The following is a 24,715-nucleotide window of genomic DNA, read 5'->3' as shown; positions in this document are numbered from 1 at the left end:
CAGTGCCACCCAAGATCGCGCGACAAAGGCTAGAAGACATCTGGAGCAAGCGACGCTGCTTCTACAACAGAAGTACACGGCCTCTTCCAGAGCTTCGCACTGGCTCGACCGCCACCTATGTACAACCTGTCCTCAAGATCATGGTCCTCTGTCACGGTCATACAGCGGGTCGAGACCCCTCCTGCCTACATAATCAAAACGAAAGAGGGCACCAGTTTCAGCGCTCAAGAGAACACCTCAATCCGGCTCCTCCTCCCTCGTGGGCAGACCACGAGACAACCGCGCCACTGCCTGCTGTGCAAGCCCAAGACACCACATGGCCATCCGAATATATACAACTCCGCAGGAGTCAACGGAAGCGCCAACCACCACGAAGATACCCGGCGCTAGAGTTCTAAAACATTGCTTGTTTCGACTATAAAAAAGAAAAGAGAGGAAATGTAACATAATGCAGTCATACACACGCGCCTAGCCGGACAGAAGCCGCACCCATTTCCGCTATCTAACCCCTTACCTATATAACAGCTCGCCTTCTTGAATAAAGCGTCATTCATGCACCATTCCTCGTCGTGTCTACAACGTTGTTCGGCAAGGAGACACAATCTCCCCAGTGCTATTCAAAGCTTGTAGAACTATTCACAGACTTGGAATGGGAGCGGTTAGGGATAAGGGTAGATGGAAAATACCTTACCAATCTGCGATTTGCTGATGACATTGTCTTGCTAAGTAACTCAGGGGATGAACTACAAAGAATCACTGATGAACTAAACAGGAATAGTAGAAAGGTAGGCTCGAAAATCAATATGCAGAAGAACAGGATTATGCTCAACAGCTTCGGGAAGGAACATCAATTTACGTTAGGAAACGAAACACTAAGTTGTAGCCGAATATGTCTACTTAGGTCAGGTGGTAACCGCAAATCCAAATCGTGAAAGGCCGAAAAGAGAAATTGCCGAAGCACTTGAAATTCACTGCGCAAACGAGCAATGTGCTATCATACCTTCCCTGTGTTTGTCAAAAAAAATGCAATTTTTGAGAGGCACGGTACTGTTTAGTATTTCCCACGCTTTCTGCCATCTAATAGCCTTAAGAAGCTTTTTTTACTGCAGGTTGCTACCATTGTCCCTTACCGTATAGCGTATCATATATAATACGGTAATTCTTTGTGCTAAATTGTTTTGAACCAGCAAGAAAATAAATTTTCATTATTTACTATCACTGTGTGTACTGTCTGGAATTCCTGTGCCTAGTAACGGAATCTTCAGATTGAATTATTTAGTTATGGTAATTCCAAATGAGCAAGAAGGTGGGATTTTGTATTTCTTGCAGAAATTCGATGGGTAGAGGGAACATTTTTTTCATTCTCACTGGAAGCAGCGCTTACAGAAAATTATTAGGATATTATTACTATTCCTTTTGTTTGCATACAGCATCATCTGCGCAATACTTATTTGGGCTACATTGTGATAACGTCATTTACTCGTGTATCAGATATTATACACCCTTGCAGTTAGCCCTTACAAAAATGTCTATGATCACTTTATGCGATGTCTTTAGACAATGTGATCATAGAAGCTATCGACCATCAAAAGAAAGTCTTTAGAACACGTATGATCTATGTATGATCTCCCTTCCGACAATTGGCCACCGTGATTGAATAGAATGTATTTAAATAGAGCGTATTTATACCTAATATGATTAGCCTGTTGATAGCGTATATGGACACTGTAACGACTGTGTTCCGATAATTGGCCACCGTTATTTTAAAAAATCGTGTTCATACAAAGTATTAATACCTTGTGTTGTGCTAACTATATTTCAAGTGTCCAATAATAACGTGTATTTTACTCACTATTCACATGCATGTAATATTTCGTGAAAAGTGAAAGTGGCGAAAGAAACAGATGCAAATTCATACCTTCATTTATTGCACAAACCCTTGACACAGAAACACTTGGTTTCCGACGGCAACGACATTGTGTGTTTGATGTACCAGCCATATCAAAATTTATCATGGTGTCACCTAGAAAAGAAATATACATGCTCAAAATTTTTCTGCCAATTTCACACGCTTTGTCCTAGCATCACACACATCTCTCTTCACTCAGATGCCTGTTTTTCCTCAAAATATGCTAACTGGTTTCCAACCACTTTCTGTGCAAACTAGTACCTGCAAAACACCCCCTGGAGATAGAGACTATTGCTGTGTTTAGTTGTATCCTTTTGATCCTCTATATCATTCGACATTAGTTTATCACAATAGGGGCCCAGGAAACAAAGGAGTGAAATTTACATGCCAGTATGCTTGGTCATCAGATAAACTCTCTCCTCTGCCATTTGCTACATCAAGCAAATACACATGTTGAGCGGCAACGTATCAGTATGTATACATACATTTTGGTGCATGCTACCAGCAAGTGATGCCACTATGCCTGTTTGCTTCCATTTTTCCTGAGTGATGGCTATGTTTGCCATAGCAGATGACACACACACATAAGTAATTACTGAAGGAGACCAGCTACACCAAGCACCTAGGGGAATACAAGAGCGATAATAGGGAGTGATGAAGTATATTATAGTTAGCCTACAATATGCAGTCACACATACTTTTTGCTACATATGCAGGTAACAAGTCTCAATAGTGTATTCCCAGAGAGTAAGAAAATAAGAAAATGCCACTCATGCCCATCTTTTCCTTTCAAGAGCTTGTCACCAAGGTAAAATCTTTATCACATATGTAAGACAAATTTAGAATACCGTTCTTTTATAAGAAGTCCACATGGATGCTGCTACGTCCCACTGCTACTTGTCCAGGAAGTCAGGTTGCCTTGTTACTTGTCGGCACAGACCCCGGCAACAAGGTGTCTCCAGATATGGTCGAATGAAGCAATAAGAGGACTGCATGTACATATGAGAACACTACTCAGAACAGCAGGAAGAAAGATTTTTTGAATAATAAAGGAAAAGTCAAATGCACAAGTAAAAGAAACATAGGAGGAGTATTTCATATGGTTGCTGAGTGACAGCATGAAAAGCCCAGAATTGAAAATGCAATGCTCCACTGAGGAAAATTACATAATCATAAAATACATAAATACATAATAATCTAGGTAATCTCAGGAATAGTGGCAAGTCTTATGTAGGCACTATCTTTTGGAGATACGTGGAAAGACAAGTCAGATGGGGTGGTAAAAAATGACTGGTTTGCTTTATGTGGTTTAACATCCCAAAGCAACCCAGGCTATGTGAGATGCTGTAGTGGAGGACTTCAGAGCGTTTGACAAGCTGGGGTTCTTTAACGTGCACTGACATTGCACAGGACATGAATGCCTTTTTGCTTCAGTTTTGAGCTTACTGCTGAACTGGTCGTACTCAAAATAGGTTGGCGCTACTTTTATTTAAATTTAGACAAGGTATTTTTGAGGATACAAGACTTGCATGTGTCCCAGACACATTCAGGGAGACACGTTGGCCCTGTACAAAGGCTTAAAACGTGGAGAGCTTGTCTCATTAAAACCCACCCGGCCCCGCATAATCACTTTTTGGTACCTAATATTGCCTGCTTTGGCTCGTCAATAGTAGGCTACCGACAATAGGAGCTAAATTATTTCATCCTTAAAAAATCATGACTCTTACTGCTGGAATATGCAGTCGCACATAATTTTTGCTACATATGCAGTTAACAAGTCGTAAGAGTGTATTCCCGAGAGAAAGAAATTAAGGAAGTGCCATAAATGTCCATCCTTTCCTTCAAGAGCTTGTCACCAAGGTAAAATCTTGATCACATATGAAAGTCAAATATAGTAGAAATACCTGTCTTTTATCAGAAGTCCACATGGATGCTGAAGAAACCATGCAGCTATGTCCCACTGCTACTTGTCCCGGAAGTCAGGTTGCCTAGTTTTTACTTGTCGGCACAGACCATGGCAACAGGGAGTCTCCAGATATGGCTCAATGAAGCATCAAGAGGACTGCATATGCATACGAAAACACTAGTCAGAACAGCAGGAAGAAAGTTATTTCGAATAATAAAAAAGAAAAAGACAAATGCGCAAGTAACAGAAACAAACAAGGAATACTTCATATGTTGCTGAGTAACAGCATAAAAAGAGAAGCACAGAATTAGAAATACAATGCTCCACAGAGGCAAACTACAGTAAAATGCTTGTGCACAAAATTCTCTTCTAGAGTGGAAGATTCAGTGATATATGCAAGGGGTTACATTTATCTATTGTGCATGCATACGGTACAATAGGAATAAAACAAAGTTGACGACTGGGCACGTTAGTATGGGTTCATACTGCACCAGCCAAAAGACGAGACACAGCAAAGAGGACAGGACAAGGCTGGACTATCAACTGAATGTTATTGATAAGAAGAAAACAACGAAGACCCCTTCCGAAAAGCTCGCGCACAACCTAACCGGTGGAATGGCAGGAAATTGGGAAGAAGATGAAGAAAATCCAAAGCTAATTCCAAGTCAAGGCGTAACTAACGACTTTTCTAATAGATGAAGTTCCTTACAATGAAGGCTAACAGACGCCTTAGCCACACACTTGTCCTCGGCTTTAGCAATGTAAAATGCTTCAACGAACTCTCTGCAGAGTTGATTACCATTGCTGTAAACTACACCCGTATTATTGAAGTCAGGCGCACAAAGGGACGGGTCATGCTCCGACTTACACTCTCGGGATTGCACATGTAGCGCAAGATTAGAACTCGCCTTCCCTCCCAGAGAATTGGAGTGCTCCGTCAGGCGCACATTTAGACATCTGCCTGTCTGCCCGTAGTAGCACCGGCCACAATTCAGCGGAACGTGGTAGACCACATTCTTTCTGCAGGTGGTGAACTTTTTCTTATGTGACACTGCACAAAGAAAACTATCACGAGGTACACTGTCGAGCCCTTTTCTAACTCTAGCGCACAAGGCTCCTATCTTGTTTCTCGCTGTAAATACAACGGGCTGACAGGCAGATGTCTAAATGTGCGCCTGACGGAGCACTCCAATTCTCTGGGAGGGAAGGCGAGTTCTAATCTTGCGCTACATGTGCAATCCCGAGAGTGTAAGTCGGAGCATGACCCGTCCATTTGTGCACCTGACTTCAATAATACGGGTGTAGTTTACAGCGATGGTAATCAACTCTGCAGAGTTGGTTGCAGCATTTTACATTGCTAAAGCCGAGGACAAGTGTGTGGCTAAGGCATCGGTTAGCCTTCATTGTAAGGAATTTCATCTATTAGAAAAGTCGTTAGTTAGGCCTTGACTTGGAATTGGCTTTGAATTTTCTTCTTCATCATCTTCTTCCCAATTTCCTGCCATTCGGAAGGAGTCTTCGTTGTTTTCTTCTTATCAATAACATTCAGCTGATAGTCCAGCCTTGTCCTGTCCTCCTCTTTGCTGTGTCTCATCTTTTGGCTGGTGCAGTATGAACTATAGGAATACATTACTGTCTGGGAAGTAAACCTCCACATCACCAGGTATCAAACTATTTCAGAAGTTTCTGAAAGATTTCTATGCAATGACAGAAAGATCTTTCACTATCAAACACAGTTGCAAATAACACTAAAATCTAATGAGCCCATGTATGTTTCTCTTAAAAATGTGCGGACGAAGGAAATGTAGTTGCTGCTCCTTTTATTTATTTACTTGTAACTAATACTGCATAATTTCCAGCTATAGCATGCGTGAACACAATGCAAACAAACAATAGAGGTGAGCAAGCTTATTTAAAGATTTAGAATGACTTTTTGTAATAAAATGAACAGAAATCATTTAACTAGCCATGTACAGGAGACAATGTATGTACTAAAGCAGAGCTGCACAGATTTAAGAGCCTTAAAAGCTCTAGCAAAACACCCTTCTTGTCACTGTTGCCTTTTCACAAGCACTACAGGCTGGTCGAGAGCTAGTTTAGATACAATACCTCTAATTATCGCATTCAAACTGATCACTTTTTCAAATACATTGATAAACACAGGTACACATGGCTGAGCTTTCAAAACATCATCTGTTGGACAAAACCCTCATTATACTCTTGGATAGGTCTGATAATAAAGATCAGCATGGCGAACAGCCATTCGGCACTTCCATGCGCTATGCAAGCTTAATAGCCTTATCATATCTTACAGAACACTGTTGTAATTTTCAAAACCTGAGAACCAAATTCCATGGGGGTTTAAAGGGACATCTTTGAGCAAAGTTCACTGTAGGATATTTCCCCCAAAAAACCCAATCACAACAATCTATAAACACATGTTCGACAGCCTCTGGCTTTCTGCACAAAATACAGTTCACACCCCATGGCAGAAAGATCTCTCTCTGCCATCTATGTTTATCCAGGCAGAACCCAAACATGCAATTTAAAAAGATTTTTAGCAGGTTGCAAAGGCATTCGTTTTACATGTTAGAATGCATTATTTGATAAACACAAAAGGGCCGCCACACTGATACTTCCCTTCGTCCATGCAGCCCACCCCTTCTGTAACAAGCCCCCTCATGTTTGCAGAACTCAAAAACACACAAAACAATTAAACAGAAAATGTTCTCCAACAGATAAATATCAACATATTACTTTTGTTATTGCTAGTAACTGTTTGGCTCTAGGGTTAATGATGCATTTATTTAGGTTGTGAAAATAAAATGAGTTCGGAAGTTAATTGCAAATCTTGGTGACTAGCAAGAAAGTAAATATTTGTGTACATGTTGCTTTGAGCAAAGTAAATGTTCTCATTTAGTCACAGAAAAACAGAATACCACTTGAACGAACGTCACTTCCACGATGTATTCAGACGTACGAACTTTATTAAATCCCCCCACTGAAGCTCTATTGAACACTATGCAAACGCACTTCATTTTAACAAACTTCAGTTATTGCTCATTTCAGTTCAACGAACATTTTCCGCGGTGCTATCCTGTGTCTTCAAAGTCATACTGAGCGCTTAAAAAAGCACAGTCCGCACTCTTTGTAGCATATTTTTACGTTAAGAACCACTCTTCATTATCGCGTGAAGAAAAGTGGCCGTTATTTAGCTTTAAAGTGAATTGGCTGTCTAAACTAGCTTGTAACCAGATGAATCCATAGCTGTCTCCACGCTTAATTAGCTGTACAGTCATAGCCAGTCAAAGCCAGATCTTCAGCCCTACCAGGCCCTTTAGCTCCAAGAATTGCAAATGTGTGCATTTTGGTTAACCATGATCTGCTTGGAGAAAATGAAAGCCTTGTCTCCTCAGCAGGCCGTTGTGATAGGCAAGATTCTCAGAGCTTGCACAGTAATCGAGTTCAAAACCACTGTAGTCCTTTCAAAAGTGCTGCAAAAGGTTATGCACTCTTCACTTGCAAATCAGCGCAGTGACAAATAAATGGGCTCAGATAAGATTTGAACAACCTAAAAATCTGTGACAGATTTTCTCTTCTTGGGCTCCAAGATTACCTCGGAAGGAGACTGTAGCCATGAAATTAGGAGACGCCTTCTTCTGGGAAAGAGAGCAATGGTTAGCCTTGACCGCCTAGTAAAGAGCAGAGACATTAGTCTGCCAACCAAGATCCGTATAACTCGTGCTGTGGTCTTTCCAGTTGTGATGTATGGATGCGAGAGTTGGACTGTGAAAAAGGCTGACCGCCGAAGAATTGACGCATTTGAATTGTGGTGCTGGCGAAGACTCTTGAGAGTTCCTTGGACTGCCAGAAGATCAAATCAGTCGATATTGTCGACCATAAACCCTGACTGCTCATTGGAGGGTCAAATTCTAAAGTTAAAGCTCAGCTACTTTGGTCATCTGATGAGAAGAGAGGAGTTGCTGGAGAAAGATTTGATGTTGGGAAAGGTTGAGGGTCGCTGGAGAAGGGGTAGGCAGCGAACGCGATGGTTAGATGGTATCCTCGAGGCACTGCAGATGAAGTTATGTGATGTTAGGAAGATAGTGAGAGACCGGAAAGCATGGCGTGACATGGTCCATAGGGTCACGAAGAGTCGGACACGACTGAACGACTGAACTGAATATTTCTTGAAGCTAATGGAAACAATCTTCCACGCATTTATTTCAGTCCAATGAACTTTCATTTCAACAAACTTTTTCCTGAGGTCCCTTGAACTTTGTTCAAGTGAAACATCACTGTATGTGTACATATGCTGAGGCAGTCTAAATAAACAGTAACTGAACGTCAGCATGAACATGCACACATATGCACAGTGCAGTCAGCTATATTATGAAACCATGTTTGTCACTGAGCTATTAAAACACAGGTTTACTCAATTTTGCCTCAACTAGAAATAGTAGGTACTACTGCAATAAAACAGCTAAGTATATCTCCTGTTTTAAAGCTCTGAAGAGGCCATGAAAAATTTTCTTTAGTGCAGACTATGAGCAAGATTCACCAACATGTCAGTCTTGCACTAAAAACACAGCAAGAATCATATAACAACACCGAGCTGGTTTCAAGCTTTGCTTTAATGAAGCCTGTTACACATCCGCCCTTTATACTCTCAAAAGAAAACAATAAATGCAAAGCATGAACCAGTAAAAATTTTACAGTTATAAAGCAAACACACGAATGCAAAAAACATCAGCATGTCATACCTACCAATTCAATGTCTCCTTTACAGGAAGGATGCTTTAAGGCAGGGCACCCATGGCTGATAGAATAAACTGCCTCAACAGATTCATGACGCTGTCTGCTTCATATTCAGGCAGCACTCCCTCGATGGCAGATGAAATCTGCTGCAAAAGCAGTGTGACAATACAATTGCATCAGCTGGACTGCAAGCATTATTGCCAAACAAGCCGTAAACGCAGTAAAAGAAAGACTTCATTAAATCCATGCTTCTCAAAACCCATAACATACCATTATTTTCCCTACACTCCTAAAGAAAAGCTGTCTCAGAAAATGAATTCCTAGCAGCTCTAGGTCACATGCCATAAGTTACCAAAAAACTCGATCCTATCATCTGTTTCAATTCTGACCCTTGTCAGCAATGTCAAACATTAATAAACGAAGAACTTCCATAGTTGAAATTCACTTTTCAAAATATGCTGTTTCTCTGTGAAGCTTAAAGGTTCTTAGAAATTAAACAAAACAGAAGCCTAAGTTTGAAAGCTCTAATCGCTTAATTCACAGCCAATTGTTAGCTTGACCCACATAACTTGCCACGCCTCCGTTAAAAAAAAGAAACAGAACACTGGGCCTGCACTAAAATAATACGTACTGACCTACTAGGGATATAAATATAACCATCACTGCGTTGAAGTCTGCAAATTGTTATATATAAAATTATATATCACCCCCCCCCCCAATCTATGCTTACTCTAAAGGAAAGCTTAAAAACCTAATTTTACGCGGAAAGTCGTTGCTTATGGACTGTTCCAATAAAGCGGTAACCACATGAGGCGACAGTCCCTAGCGATCCGTCGCGCGACGCCGCCGCCAAAGCCTGTCGTTGTCGCTGGTGCATACCGCACGGAGCGACGGCGCTCAGCGACAGAGGTGCGTTTTCAGCGTTGCTCTGTTACCGCCGCCTCGTCATTCGGTCAAGGGGAATGCAATCACGCTATATCCCATTTTTAACACTAAACAGCATGAAGTACGATAAAACACTGATGAAATTTCTTGTAACGCATCGTATTTTAAAGGGTCACAGCGCAGCGGTGCGTTACTATACACTGCGGTGCCGACTTGCATTGCAAGCAGCGACTTTCTCCTGCTCCTTTCGGAAATTAACAATATCAAGCCACGCTAACCTTTTTCTTTCTTTTTTTACCCTTCCAAGCTTCTACTGAATTATCTCGACGCACTCATATATATACACGGATCAGACGAAGTGAGCGCGTGAAGGCACCAGGTTCTTCGCCCAAACCGGACTAGGAAAACTAACTTCACACGCAATAAAAAGAAACAGAAAGCCAGAACGGAAGTTGAGCACCCTAAAGCCCTCTGCGATTGGCTGCCTCGCGAGCTGCTTCCGGGCGACACGCGAAATTTTCTAAAAATTCAGAAACCGAGCGACGGCGACGAGCGGCAATGCTTTGGCGGCCCTCAGCCCGTCGCGCGACGGCGTCGCGCGGCATGTCGCCGCGAATTGTCGCCTCATGCGGTTAGCGCTTTAACCTCGAATTACCGGCTCCATGTGCAAATAGCTCAACGAAGAAACGCTATAAATAAAACAGATAGGTAGCGAGCGATCGCACACATCTGATGGAATTTAAAAATGACAGGTTTTATACGTCTACATAGCTTTTACGCAGTACAAGGCCTCTCTCAATATTTGAAATTTGACGGTTATGGCTGCGAGGCCAAGCGGTTGCTTACCTTTGAAGAATTAGTAATAACTCCGCAAAAAAAACGACTTAAAGATCTGAACTATGTTGCAAAATGATCGGAAAGAGGCCGCGGACAATCGAGGATCACTTTTTAAAACTTAACTAGGTGATTAAAACGCTAAACAATGAAAAATCTTCCTAGAGCATTGGTCGTGCAGTATGCAGCAAAGTAAGAAATGGGTAAACGCTTGTAATGTAAAAACTGCTCACTTCTGAAACACAAAATTTTCCACGAGTATGCACAAAGCGTTTATAAGAAAGGAATGAAAAAGTTTGTCAACTTACACTGAAGATTTCTGGCAGAAAGAACTATTTTCCAAGCTCGACGTCGCCAAACAGCCAAACGCCGCCTCTCAGTCACGGGAGTTTTTGCAGATCTTCGGTGCGCAATCACGTGACACATGAAGCTGCATCACGTGTTTTGTGGAGTTCGCTTTCTTTCTTTCTTTTTTTTCCAGTCGCGCTGCCACGCCGCGCTGCTCCATCACGTGTCTTGTGGAGTTCGCTTTCTTTTTTTTTTTTCCCAGTCGCGCTGTCGCGCCGCGCTGCTCAGTCGAAAGGCGGGATTAGTGGAACGCCGAGCGAGCGTCAGTTCTGTACGTTCGCTATCTTGTGCTTTCGTTCTTTTTCTTCCGGTGGTTTTGTGGGGTGGCTGGTATTCGAGGCGATGCAGAGACTCGGAGTGGCGAGCCCACTTCAGCGATCTTGTGTTTGCTTCCTTCATTGTAATGAAAACTTGAGTTCTCACCGTATGCGGAGCCGCACATATTGAGTGCCTGCGCATGAGTTATTTGCACGCACGCGCGCTCACACACATGCAGCTTTGCAGAGGCGAAAAAGAAATAGCTCTCAAGACTGAGAGCATCATGCATTTGTGATAAATAAACACGAAAAACTGATTGCTGATTTCGTTACCTCGGAGACAACTTTGCTCTGTGAATATTTTGTGAAACTTTAAACCCATCCTTTTTGCTGTATTGTTGACATCACTGCGGTAATACCGTGAAATGGCGCTGTTATTCGGTGAACACATATCTGTTTTCCTTTTCTTTCCTTTTTTTTTGCTTTTGTGCTGTTCATCTCTGTAATGTCTACAATGTTTATGCCTGTGTTTATGCCTGTAATGTGTTCCATGTAAACTAGCTTCCTGTTGAGCTGTTACCTGCTGATGTTTGCGAGGGTCCTCGGCACTCTCAAGCAGTGTGCAACTGCTTTTTCGCTGAGGTGCCCCCCCCCCCCCCGTCCTCTGGATTTGAAAACAAAAAATTGATTGATTGATTGATTGAAGGGCGCGTAAATGAAGCCGTCACAGGTTTGATACCGCGCGTTGTCTACGTTGGCTAGCCTGCCCGCTTCTCCTTTCATACCTCCCGCACTTCTAGGGAAAAAAAAAAAGAATGCGTGCGTGCGTGCGCACTGCTGTGTGCTTTTCTCGCAGGGCGGCTAGACGCCCCCCCCCCCCCCCCTCCTCCAGCTCGAAACCGTGCTCTGATGGCCAAGCGCCTCCTTGCATCCTTCCCGCGCATTGGATTTGAAGGACATCTTGCAGCCAACCTCTCGAGAGGGTGGTTGCGACTAGAACTAGCATAACGTTCCCAATGGATCACAGCGGAAGGATGAATATGTTCAGCTACAGCTGGTTGATATTCCGTGGTTCGGGTCAAGTGCATGTTAATTGTGCCGTAAGGGCGCTTAATTGATTTACAGAGGTCGGTGCCGCGGACCGCAGGTTGCGCGCTGATATAGTTCACGAGGCTGCATGAACGCTATGCGAAGGCTGCGAGCGAATATGCGTGTTTCTGCTAGCGCATTCTGTGCCGTTATGTGTGTTAGTTCGCCGCCCCCCCCCCTCCCCAGCCGCCGCGCCTTCTCTTCCCCCCCCCTCTTCCCTTACCATTAGCGCGCTTCCTTACCCTACCCTTGCCCTAAGCTCGCACCTCACCCAGACACCACCTCCAGCAAAAACATAACAAACAAAAGCAGAACCTGTAGAGCGTTCGCTCGGTTGACGCACATGTCCAAAGGCTGCTGGGTGGTGTCGGATAACCTCCGCGAGCGAAACATACTGTAACGAGTACAAGGCAGCGATCCCTGATCGGAACAGTTCCACGCGCTACACTCAGTTTCGTCCTCTTTGTCCTCTGTTCTTCTTTGTCCTCTTTTCAGAGAGGCACGCGGCATTACCCCCCTCTTCGAAAGCGGCGACTCGACGCTGGGAATATCCTCAGATTATGCACACAGGAGAAGCAGGGAACACAAAGCTGCACACGCGCAAAATATCACTGCCTCTCATAATACGGTTTCATCCGCACTACATGAACAGTTTCAGCACTTGAGCGCCGCCGTGTTGAAGGTCGCTGGCTCCGAGCAACAACTTCGTAAGTCACGTTACTAAGACGCCGAATGACCTCGTATGGCCCAAAGTAACGGCGAAGTAGTTTCTCGGAGAGTCCTCGACGGCGCACTGGTGTCCACACCCATACAAGATCGCCAGGTTGGTAGTGAACGTCTCGGTGTCGGAGGTTGTACCGACTGGCATCGCGATGTTGTTGTTGAATACGGCATCGTGCGAGCTGGCGCGCTTCTTCGGCCCGCTGTAGAAATATATCGACGTCTGCATAGGCGTTGGTGACATCGTCGCCATGACTTATGGGTAGCATAGCGTCCAACATTGTGGTGACGGGACGACCGTAGACTAGCTGGAATGGTGCAAGACGCGTCGTCTCCTGTTCAGCCGTATTGTATGCAAAAGTTGCATACGGAAGGACTTCATCCCACGTGCGATGCTCAACGTTGACGTACATGGAAATCATGTCTGCAAGCGTTCTATTGAGGCGTTCAGTCAGTCCGTTTGTTTGCGGATGGTAAGCAGTAGTCCTACGATGACTTGTGCGGGTAAGACTGAAGAGAGCCTGCATTAGTTCAGCCGTAAAGGCTGTACCGCGGTCAGTGATAATAACCGACGGGGCACCGTGGCGCAGTACGATGGTCTTAAGAAAAAACTGGGCTACTTTTGCAGCAGTTGCACGGGAAAGTGCCTGTGTCTCGGCGTATCGCGTTAAGTAGTCCGTCGCCACTACTATCCATCTGTGCCCTGATGCGGACGTTGGGAAAGGGCCCAGAAGATCCATACCCACTTGCTGGAAAGGGGCTGTTGGCGGAGTTATCGGCTGAAGGAGCCCTGCAGGCTTCAGCGGAGGTGTCTTTCGCCGCTGGCAATCTCGGCATGTTCTCACGTAGTGCTGGACTGAAGGCAGCAACTTAGGCCAATAGTATTTTTGTCGAATGCGTGCTAATGTTCGCGTGACTCCTAAATGTCCAGCCGAAGGCTCATCGTGGCATGCGTGCAAGATTTCTGGCCTGAGGTCGGACGGCACAACGAGAAGAAAGGTTTCCTTGTTGTGCTGAAAGTTTCTCTTATATAGGACGCCATTGCGAATGCTGTAGGAGGATAAACCCCGTGCAAAAGCACGTGGGACAGCTACATAAAGGCCTTGGAGATGCTGAATAAGCGGGCGTAAACCGGGGTCAGCCCGTTGACGCTGGGCCATGTCGGTGGTCGTTGTTACGACCGTGCATCATCCGCACTTGCGCGCTCTATTGTTCGCCTGTGGGCATGGATAAGTGCTGTGGATATGTGGTGTTGGTACAATGGCTCTAAGTGAGCCTGTTTCCAGGAATCCTTTTGTGTAAACCTGTTTTGCTTTGTGGACACCCTGCAAATGCCAAATTGACCCTGTCAAGAGAACGTCTAGAAAAACACAAAGAAATGTTCCCCTGCGGGAAATAGCAGGAGGTGCTTTGGTTCAATTGTTCACCCTTCCCGTCCAGAAGCCCTATCGTCCAGTGAGGAATGCCTACTGTACAAAGGAGACGACAGAGTGACACGTCCGCTGACCTGCAGGACAAGAAAGGAGCATGACGCATACGGCCATTAGATGATTTCCTGGGAATGCAGGAAAGATTTGCAATTGTTGGAAAGGGACAATGCTGGGAGCCGTATGCGGCGCGCACGTGCACTTGGGTTTCTGAGAAGTAAATCCACTTGCCGGAACCAGCCTATCGATTCTTGGCTGAAGAATAGAAATGTACCTCCTCGCCGTTCCCAAGCTTTTCCCGCCAACAAGTGACCAGGCCCAACGAAACAATGCCGGGCCAGTCAGTGCTTCAGACCATCAGTGCAGTGATGTGTTCGATTGGATGCCGATATCTGAGGGGCGTGCCCTGGATTTGGTTGGTCAGCATCTTCAGAGAGGGGCTGGACATAGGGGGTTTTAAGGACGCTGTAGAGCACGAAATGTCGCTCTGAGCCCTGGGTAAACGGCTCATCCAGTCGCTTCTCGCTATGAACTCTTAACGCTTGCCATTTTGCTGATGTACCCTTCTTTTTCGTGTAAATAATCATGTAAATAAGTTTTCTCAAAGTGCCATTAAACCTGCTTGTATATATTTTACCAACTTCGAAGATTCAGTCCTTCTTCAACCCCGAGTCTCTGCACGCTACCAAGTGAAGGCCGGGTCGACTTAGCCCCAGCGTCACGACATCGTGACGACAGCAAGAAACGGGAAGTTATCGTCTTCTCTGTCGGGAGGGGCAGCATCAACTGGTACACGAGACAAGCAATCGGCGTCGCTGTGCTTACGGCCGCTCTTGTATACAACCGTAATGTCGTATTCTTGGAGACGGAGACTCCACCTTGCAAGCCGTCCAGAGGGGTCTTTGAGGTTGGCTAGCCAGCATAACGAATGGTGGTCGCTCACAGCCCTAAAAGGTCGGCCGTAGATATAGGGTCGGAACTTAGTTATGGCCCAAACTACCGCGAGACACTCCTTTTCCGTGGTTGAGTAGTTTGTCTCTGCTTTTGAAAGAGAGCGACTTGCGTAAGCGATAACTTTTTCAGTGCCATTTTGCCACTGAATCAGAACGGCACCGAGTCCAAAATTACTGGCATCGGTATGGATATCCGTAGCGGCGTTTTCGTCAAAATGGGCAAGTATCGGGGCGGCCTGCAGTCGCCGGCGCAACTCGTTGAAAGCATCCTCTTGATCATATTGCCACGCAAAAGGAACATTGTATCGGGTAAGACGCGTAAGAGGCTCGGCAATCAATGAAAAAGTCTCTACGAAACGGCTGTAATAGGCACAAAGCCCCAAAAACCTTCTAACGGACTTTTTGTCGGTTGGGCGCGGAAACTTTTTCACAGCAGCAGTCCTGTCGGGATCTGGTTTCACGCCCTCAGAACTAATTACATGGCCAAGAAAGCGGAGCTCCTGGAATCCGAAATGGCATTTCTGTGGTTTTATCGTCAGTTGGGCTGAACGCAGTGCCTGTAGTACCATTCGCAGTCGGTCAAGGTGCTCCTCAAAACTAGCCGCGAAAATGACGACATCGTCAAGACACACTAAGCATGTTTGCCACTTCAGTCCAGAGAGAACGGTGTCCATCATTCGCTGGAAGGTTGCTGGTGCAGAACAGAGACCGAAAGGAAGCACTTTAAATTCATAATGCCGTCGGGGGTGACGAACGCTGTTTTCTCTCTGTCCCTTTCGTCCTCTTTGTCCTCTGTTCTTCTTTGTCCTCTTTTCAGAGAGGCACGCGTTCAAGACTGGAGGATGACGAACTGGGGTGAAGACTCTCCGTTAGAAGCAATGTTCGGGTTGGACCTATGCATGTTGGCCACAGGCGTGCAGGAAAGAGGCCCGAACTCTGGCGACTGACCTCGAAGGCGGCGGCTGCAACTGCGATGGACCGGTGTCAAATCCGTGGTGGCTCTCGGTTGCCCTTGAGGGGTTGCACTCAGCAAAAAGGGAAATCGTACCCGGCACCTCCACCAGAAAATGTAACGAGTACAAGGCAGCGATCCCTGATCGGAACAGTTCCACGCGCTACACTCAGTTTCTTCCTCTTTGTCCTCTGTTCTTCTTTGTCCTCTTTTCAGAGAGGCACGCGGCAATACGATGCGCGCGGTCAGGAACAGATGGGCTGAGATATGGCCGCTGCCTTGACGGGAGCGGCGGCGCAGAAGTGAATAAGAGAATGAGACAATCGCTAACATACTGAGCGCGGCGAGAGAAAATGTCGGCGGCGGGCGCCGATTTGTTTTCATAAGTGGTGGACAGGGGCGTATGCACAGCGGGGTGGCTCGGATGCGTCTGGGAGCACGCTTCTAAACACGATCGGGTCGATAAAGAAAAAAAAATACAAATTCATTTGGTCCTTGCCAGGGAAATGCACCTTCCATTTTCCAATAATTTCGGCGCGTGAGAAGGAAAGCGAAAATTGGGGGGGAGGGCTCGTTCGGTAGCTTACTGTACCTGTGCATATACCCAATCATTGTGTGTATGCCAATATATAATTCTAAAGTTTCGCCCATATAGCTTCTGCTGGATGAGCTACGTGGATCCGAGAGTCCAGGGCGTGCGTCTCAGCATCGCGTGATGTAACCCGACAACACCCACAGCGCGCATTCTCCACTGTAAAGTCGGCGGCGCGGTGCGTTTACCTTCCATTTGTGATGTTTTTGTATTTAACTGTGCGAGCGAGCTCGATAAAAGGACTCAGTGCGTCCTCAACAAGAGCGGACGCTTGAATAAGAAATGCGCGATGAAGAAAGAGCGAAATTGTAACCAGTTAAATTTTCAAAATATAACCTTATACGTTTTATCTATAATTCATGCAAATTGATCGTATCAATTTTCCGTTTCCATTTCTTTTTTAACAGATGCTATTCATAATAAAAAATGTAATTCAAATATGAGTTGCAATGAATAGCATGCACACGGTCAGTTAATTTGGACTATATACTTTCGATCTGAACATTTTTTCTTACATGCCAAATTGCTTCAATATATTTTAATAGCTGTGTATGAGTGGTATAACCAGAAATAATTTTCGAGGGCGTTATATGGCATCGATAAAAAAAATTGCAAAAAAGGCCGAAAGAAGGAGTTCAAAAACTTTCAGAAGGGTTTCTGACATCGAAACAGAGCCCTGGCTACGCCCCTGCTGTATATTGATAGGAGTATATACAGAGAAGTATATTCACCTAACAACTTGCTATGTACAAACTTTATATGAACTGATTTAAATACACAAAAGTAACCGTGTATGAACTTCGTATTTACGCATGTTCATACAGATTAAAAGTACGTACAATATTGATAGAGTCAATAAGGTGTTAATACAGATTCTAAAGACTGTTCACGACCATTTTTGTAAGGGAGGGGTCATTTTTGTAACATTGTGTTTTATAATTTCATAAGCACAAATAAATACCATAATTTTACATACTTTTTGGAGTTCAGATTATTTCCCCTTCCTTATTTGCTACATATTCTAGTCAAAGTAAGGGCATTACAGTGTATAACAGACCCGAAAGGGTGCTCCTGTGCTCATTCTACATCCTGTGGTAGTCACATTGAAAGTTTACTAGAGGTCACTATACAGCGCACTGACTGACTAGGAAAAAGGCAACATTCTCTGGTAAGTAGGAGGCAGAAAAACATTCTGAAGGTTGCAACAACGGCTGCTTGGGTGGTTATCCATTAGTGTTGGTTATCCATTAGTGAAAAAACAGCGCAATAACAACGAGACACACGAGAGACAAGCGCTGACTTACCAACTGAGTTTATTGCAAAGAAACATGCCTTCTTATGCATGTGCAACAGCCACGTGCGTCACAACCATATCGCTCAAGCATTGGAAAAAGTAACAGAAATTTGTAATCATGCAAGCGCGTCAATTTACATGTCCAGTTCACGTTTTGTTAATGCAATACACGGAGTGCTGATACACTTATCTCTCAGCTTCGCTATAGCAGCTGCCTCGATAATCTCGCGGACTAGCTGTTCTTTGTGCTTGGCAAGCACTTTGCACCTGCTGAGTTTCGGAGCACAAGTTTTTGAGAGGCAGTCTCTGCAGTGAACCCCTAAATGTTGGTAAGCTTGCTCAAAATTCCTTTTATGCTCTAATAGTCTTTCATTCAAACATCTTCCCGTCTGCCCAATGTACTCCTTTCTAGAGGACACCGGCAAAGGATACACAAGGCCTTCAGTACATTCAACAAAAAGGTTAATGTGCTTTGTCAGGCACACCTGTTTTTTACCACTTGAATTAGTGTTTACCTTTCTAGAGAGACTTTTCAATTTGTTAGGGGCAGTGAAAACCACATTAACACCAGCTTTTCGTCCAATTCTTTTAAGGCGATGAGAAAAATTATGGATGTACGGCACAGCAACCACCTTCCCCTTATCCTTTATTTTCTCTTGCCCACATTGTTGTTCAAGCCTTGGCAATCTCAAGCCCTTATTCATCTTCTTGGCAGCCGACACCAGCACATGCAAAGGATAACCACCACTAACAAAACGTTCTGTCTGACGTAGGAAGCTAATTTCCATTTTGTGCACGCATGATTTCTTTAAAGCATTTGTCAAGCATAAGTTCACAATAGCTCTTTTTGTCAGCTTTGAGTGAGCCGAAAGGAATGGCAATGGCGCCTTCTCCCCCCTAGGCTCAATATGCCCAACAAGTATGCCCTCTCGTAAACTCAAGATTGAGATCTAAACATCTCAAAGACCTTTGAGATGGAAGCTCATGAGTAAAAGCAAGGGGCTTTAACGCTTGAGAAAATTGACCAACAGCCTCCAATACTGCTTCCTGGTTGTTCGAGCCTTGGCCTTCACATAGCACAAGGTAGTCGTCGACATACCTGAAACTTTTTTGACATTTGTGCCAGCGAGCATATTGTTTAAGATCCTGTCTTTTTGGGCCAGGTACAAATCACTAAGAAATGGCGCAATACATGACCCAATACACACCCCGCGTTTTTGTATATACACCTTATCCTCCCAGAGGACGTAACTCGACCTAAGGTACACTGAAAGGAATTCCAGGAACCCTTGGATTGCTATTCCGCAGTCGTTTTGAAAAGCGACCGCACCAAACGTATCTATGCATTCTTCAACACATATCATCAATTCGTCCTGGGGAATGGAATAATATAAATCTCACACATCTATGGAACACGCTGCAAAGTCCCTGCTAAAGTTGTCACTTAAAAACATCACTACATCGTCAGAGGATTTTACCTGAAAGGGGACGTCAATAGTTAGCAGTTTAATTTTTCCTTGAATGAGAAGAGAAGAGCCATGAACAGACAGTGCTCTGAAAACAAGATCTTCCCATGCGGCGTCGAGTTTCTGTCATCAGCGGTGCGCGAAGTGTTAAGTCTTGGTCTAAAGTTCGCCACTTTTACCTAAAAAAGACTACACCAGAGCTGCTAGCCATGGTACGTCAAGTTTAAAAAAGAGGCCCTGAGTGTGAAAGTGCAAGGTGCGTCTCCGATGGGGCGCAGGTCGTCAGCCGCGTCCAACAGAGCTACCAAAACCTACCGGTGGGAAAAACTGTTAGGTGCTTGAAAGAGAATTCCCTCGCGTTGCTGACCTCTGATAAAGAGGGGTGTTTTGCTGTAATTCCCAAGCACCTGTACAAGGCTAAGGCTTTAGAAGCCATCACATCTGTTTTTGACGAGCACAATACTTCAGTTTTGAGGAAGGCAAAGTCATCAGCTAAACAGCTTTGTAAAAGACTAAAACTTGACCGCCTCTTACGAGGAATCACAACTTGCAAGAAATCTTGCCTGGACGTATTTTTCAATGTAAAAACGCATAAGCCTGACTGGCCCTTAAGAGTAATAGTCTCTGAGGACGGCGCTTGGCAAAAGACGTTCGGCAAGTTCTTGCAGGAAAAACTAAAACTACTAACTATTGACGACCCCTTTCAGGTAGAATCCTCTGACGACGTAGTGATCTTTTTAAGTGACAACTTTAGCAGTGACTTTGCAGCGTGTTCCATACATGTGAAAGATTTATATTATTCCATTCCCCAGGACGAATTGATTAAGAGATTAAGAAGATTAAGAAGAGATTGAGATTAAGAAGTTCGCAGGGCTCAAGTGGATGCAGCTAGCACAGAACCGGGTTAAGTGGAGAAATATGGGCGAGGCCTTCGCCCTGCAGTGGGTATAATCAGGCTGATGATGATGATGATGATGTTGAAGAATACATATATACGTTTGGTGCGGTCGCTTTTCAAGACGACTGCGCAATGGCAATCCAAGGGTTCCTGGAATTCCTTTCAGTGCACCTTAGGTCGACTTACGTCCTCTGGGAGGATAAAGTGTATCTAAAATACGCGGGGTGTGTATTGGGTCATGTATTGCGCCATTTCTTAGTGATTTGTACCTGGCCCAAAAAGACAGGATCTTAAACAATATTCTCGCTGGCAAAAATGTCAAAAAAGTGTTCAGGTATGTCGACGACTACCTTGTGCTGTGTGAAGGCCAAGGCTCGAACAACCAGGAAGCAGTATTGAAGGCTGTTGGTCAATTTTCTCAAGCGTTAGAGCCACTTGCTGTTACTCATGAGCTTCCATCTCAAAGGTCTGAGATTTTTAGATCTCAATCTTGAGTTTACCAGAGGGCATACTTGTTGGGCATATTAGCCTAGGGGGGAGAGGGCGCCACTGCCGTTCCTATCAGCTCACTCAAAGCTGACAATAAGAGCTATTTTGAACTTATGCTTCACAAATGCTTTAAACAAATCATGCGTGCAAAAATGGAAATTAGCTTCCTACGTCCGACGGAACGTTTTGTTAGTGCTGGTTATCTTTTGCATGTGCGGGTGTCGGTTGCCAAGAAGATGAATAAGCGCTTGAGATTGCCAAGGCTTGAACAACAATGTGGGCGAGAGAAAATAAAGGATAAGAGGAAGGTGGTTGCTGTGCCGTACATCCATAATTTTTCTCATCTCCTTAAAAGAATTAGACGAAAAGCTGGTGTTAATGTGGCTTTCACTGCCCCCCAAAAATTGAAAAGTCTCTGTAGAAAGGTAAACACTAATTCAAGTGGTAAAAAGCAGATGTGCCTGACAAAGCACAAAAACTCTTTTGTTGAATGTACTTAAGGCCTTGTGTATTCTTTGCCGGTGTCCTGTGGAAAGGAGTACATTGGGCAGACGGGAAGATGTTTGAATAAAGACTATTAGAGCATAAAAGGAATTTTGAGCAGGCTTGCCAACATTTAGGGGTTCACTGCAGAGACTGCCCCTCAAAAACTTGTGCTCCGGAACTCAGCAGGTGCAAAGTGCTTGCCAAGCACAAAGAACAGCTAGTCCGCGAGATTATCGAGGCAGCTGCTATAGCGAAGTTGAGAGATAAGTGTATCAGCACTCCGTCTATTGCATTAACAAAACGTGAACTGGACATGTTGTAAATTGACGCGCTTGCATGATTACAAATTTCTGTTACTTTTTCCAATGCTTGAGCGATATGGTTGTGACGCACGTGGCTGTTCCACATGTATAAGAAGGCATGTTTCTTTGCAATAAACTCAGTTGGTAAGTCAGCGCTTGTCTCTCGTGTGTCTCGTTGTTGTTGCGCTGTTTTTTCACTAATTCTTATGGTCTTCCGTTGAAAAAGCTTTGCAGCAAATACCACAGATAGGCGCCATGTGCTACAGTCATAGTTTCTATAGATCCTGTCTGTTTGGAACTCTAGAAAAACGTTTTTGCCCTCGAAGTGCCGTTTGTTAATCATTTGTGTATATTTCATTCAGGTAGAACTGCTTCTGATAAATTTTATATTTTCGCAAAAATACACCTAACTGCATGCTGTAGCATATATGATACACGACAAAATTTTACAAAATATTGGCAATTTCATCGTTTTTCTCAAAATCATTGTCATCATCATCATCATCATCATCAGCCTGATTATACCCACTGCAGGGCGAAGGCCTCTCCCATATCTCTCCACTTAACCCGGTTCTGTGCTAGCTGCATCCACTTGACCCCTGCGAACTTCTTAATCTCATCCGCCCACCTAACTTTCTGCCGCCCCCTGCTACGCTTTCCTTCCCTTGGAATCCAGTTTGTTACCTTCAGCGACCATCGGTTATCCTCTCTTCGCACTACATGTCCTGCCCATGTCCATTTCTTCTTCTTAATTTCCACTAGAATGTCGTTAACTTGCGTTATTTCTCTGACCCACTCTGCACGCTTTCTATCTCTTAATGTTACCCCTACCATTTTTCGTTCCATAGCCCTCTGGGTTGTCCTCAACTTAAGTAGAACTCTCTTGGTTAGCCTCCACGTTTCAGCCCCATAGGTGAGTACAGGCAAGATGCAACTGTTGTATACTTTCCTCTTGAGCGATACCGGTAAGCTGCTAGTCATAAAATCATTGTGGATATATGCATTTGTGTCATGAATGAAACACACTAATTTTTTGGGCTGAATAAGAAAATTCATGCATTAAGGAGTTAACGCTTTTACGTGATGTTTTGGCTAAGCTACTCATCTGTTTTTGTCCCGGTCTTTACAACTTTTTATCGCTTTTAGTTTTCAATGTTTTCTTTTTTTTTCACCTGACTTTGCTGTGCTTTGGAAGTGGCGCATCATCGCCATGGCTCCACCCCCTTCATGTACCTTTAAATGCGTTTGCTCCAAAATTAAAATTAAGTTATTAATCAGCGCTTGTGTCTCTTCTTCGTTATTCTCATTCTATCTCGTTGCCGCTGTTCTTTAGCCACATATATTTAGTTTTCAGGGCTTATCTGTGATAACGTAGGTCCGTGTGTTCTGAAAGAGCGGGGGAAGCTTTGCTAAAATACAGTCTGAATAATTTGCTTTAAGCAACGGGCATTCGCCAAGAGCCGCCGCGAAAGCCTAGCAAGCCAGCGCCACCCTGCGAGCAGCGGTGGGAATATTGCAGGGTCGCTCCGGCGCAGCCGGCGTAAAAAGAAAGCATGCGAAAAAAATGGCTATTCTGGTTGCGATTTATGCCTTAGAAGCTTGAATTATCTGTTCTTTCATTTTTAGAGGCCATTTCAAAGCGGGACGCGCTTATTTGAAGCAGGACGCGTATATGATGTGAAGGAGGTGATGCCCGGCTCCTCTAGAAACACATGGAATTTGCTCGTCTCCGATGATCAACGCGGAGCCGCACTTCCTTTTCAAAACATCTGTATTAAATGGGCTTATAGTTCTGGCTGCTTTCGCGTGGCTAGTACGGCCAGTGCCGTACTAGCGCGCATCAGTTATGTTATGGCGACACGGCATAATTTCGATGTCTTAGTGGAGCGGTACTCGAACTTCCTATGCATGGTCGTGTGTCAGCATTTCGGCTAGAATGTGACTCTGAATGGAACCTAAACTGCGTCGCAGTTCAGTGGGAAGCTCAGAAGTATGCTGTGCCGCGTAACTGGCCGTAGTTTTGGCATACTTATAGAACGAGAATTCTAGGACTTTGTGACGACACCGCAATACTCCCGATGTCTTGAGGCTGAGTGCAGGACACCCATAACAACAAAAATGGTGCAATTTTAACTGATCGAGTAGCACTGGTGGAAGCTTTTCCGCACAGCTGGAAGTTGATGAACAGAGTGTGTTGCCTTCTGCACATGGGGTAATCGGCTGCGGCGATAGCTACGAGACTTCGTGCCCGCTTCCTACGAGAAATTACTGGGTTCGAATCCGCTCATTTCCGACGGCTTTTTCCCCCTGTGCTCGGCAGAGGCTTAAGGCAAGATTCTTGGTGTGACCGTGTTAAGTCTTGTCTAGTGCATTGAACGTAGTGTAGCTGTTGTGCTTCTCATTCATAGCACTGAATTTCGATCACGAACCAGCCAAGTCTAGCATATTTACGCAGGTAAATAAATTATTTTTCAGCGGAATTGTCCGACATATAAAGAAAATAGCATGCAAATGTAGCAAGCAGTTGCTAATTTATATCTGGATCAGGTGAAATGAAATATTTCAAGTTGGCGTACAGCTAAATTCAGCTGAACTAAGGTTGTGTAGTAATCCCGATCGCCATCAGCTCGCGCGCCAACCCGAAGAGGTAGACGAAGTGGAGCCGGAGCCTTGTTGGCGCTGCACTGTTGGCAAGCTGTTGGTTCGAAAGCTACCCCCGTCGCTTTGGTTTGCGGACGTTGTCTACGGTCTTGGTGCTCCAATATACACCTTACACTTGGTGGAGGTGTCTCGGTCGTCGCCCCAGTCCTCGAAAATTTCACCCTGGAACTTCGGAACCGCACGCTACCGCCTTCGGTCACAACCATGCAGGACGCTCCCAGCCAACCATCGACGCCCATGCCTGCCACTCCTGTCACCATCTTCTGTCCCGGGGCACAACGCCCCCGTGACCCGCCTTTCTTCAGTGGTACCGACGACCATGACGTTGACGACTGGCTGGCCTCTTTCGAGCGCGTCAGCACTTACAACCGCTGGGGCAATTCCATAAAACTGAGCAACGTCCTCATCTACCTCACGGACGTGGCAAATCTTTCAACACGAAGCCGATCTTTCAACATGGTCTGTCTTCAAGAAGAACTTCGCGGATGT

The 24,715-nt window shown here is 44.7% G+C and overlaps 1 long non-coding RNA gene across 1 annotated transcript; it reads right to left on the bottom strand.

Moving 5' to 3' along the window:
- Positions 1–3,850: 3,850 nt before the first annotated feature.
- Positions 3,851–10,778, bottom strand: LOC146210339 (uncharacterized). Its single transcript, XR_014703530.1, has 3 exons — positions 10,601–10,778; positions 8,583–8,719; positions 3,851–3,971 (listed from the first exon to the last, which is right to left on the bottom strand). It is a non-coding gene; the product is annotated as an uncharacterized LOC146210339 (long non-coding RNA).
- Between the last annotated feature and the right edge of the window lie 13,937 nt (positions 10,779–24,715).

The sequence above is a fragment of the Amblyomma maculatum genome, chromosome 1 (genome assembly GCF_055883805.1).
Source record: "Amblyomma maculatum isolate TAMU_Amacu chromosome 1, ASM5588380v1, whole genome shotgun sequence".
Taxonomy (NCBI): Eukaryota; Metazoa; Arthropoda; class Arachnida; order Ixodida; family Ixodidae; genus Amblyomma; species Amblyomma maculatum.
This window is presented reverse-complemented; position numbering and strand designations above follow the sequence as displayed.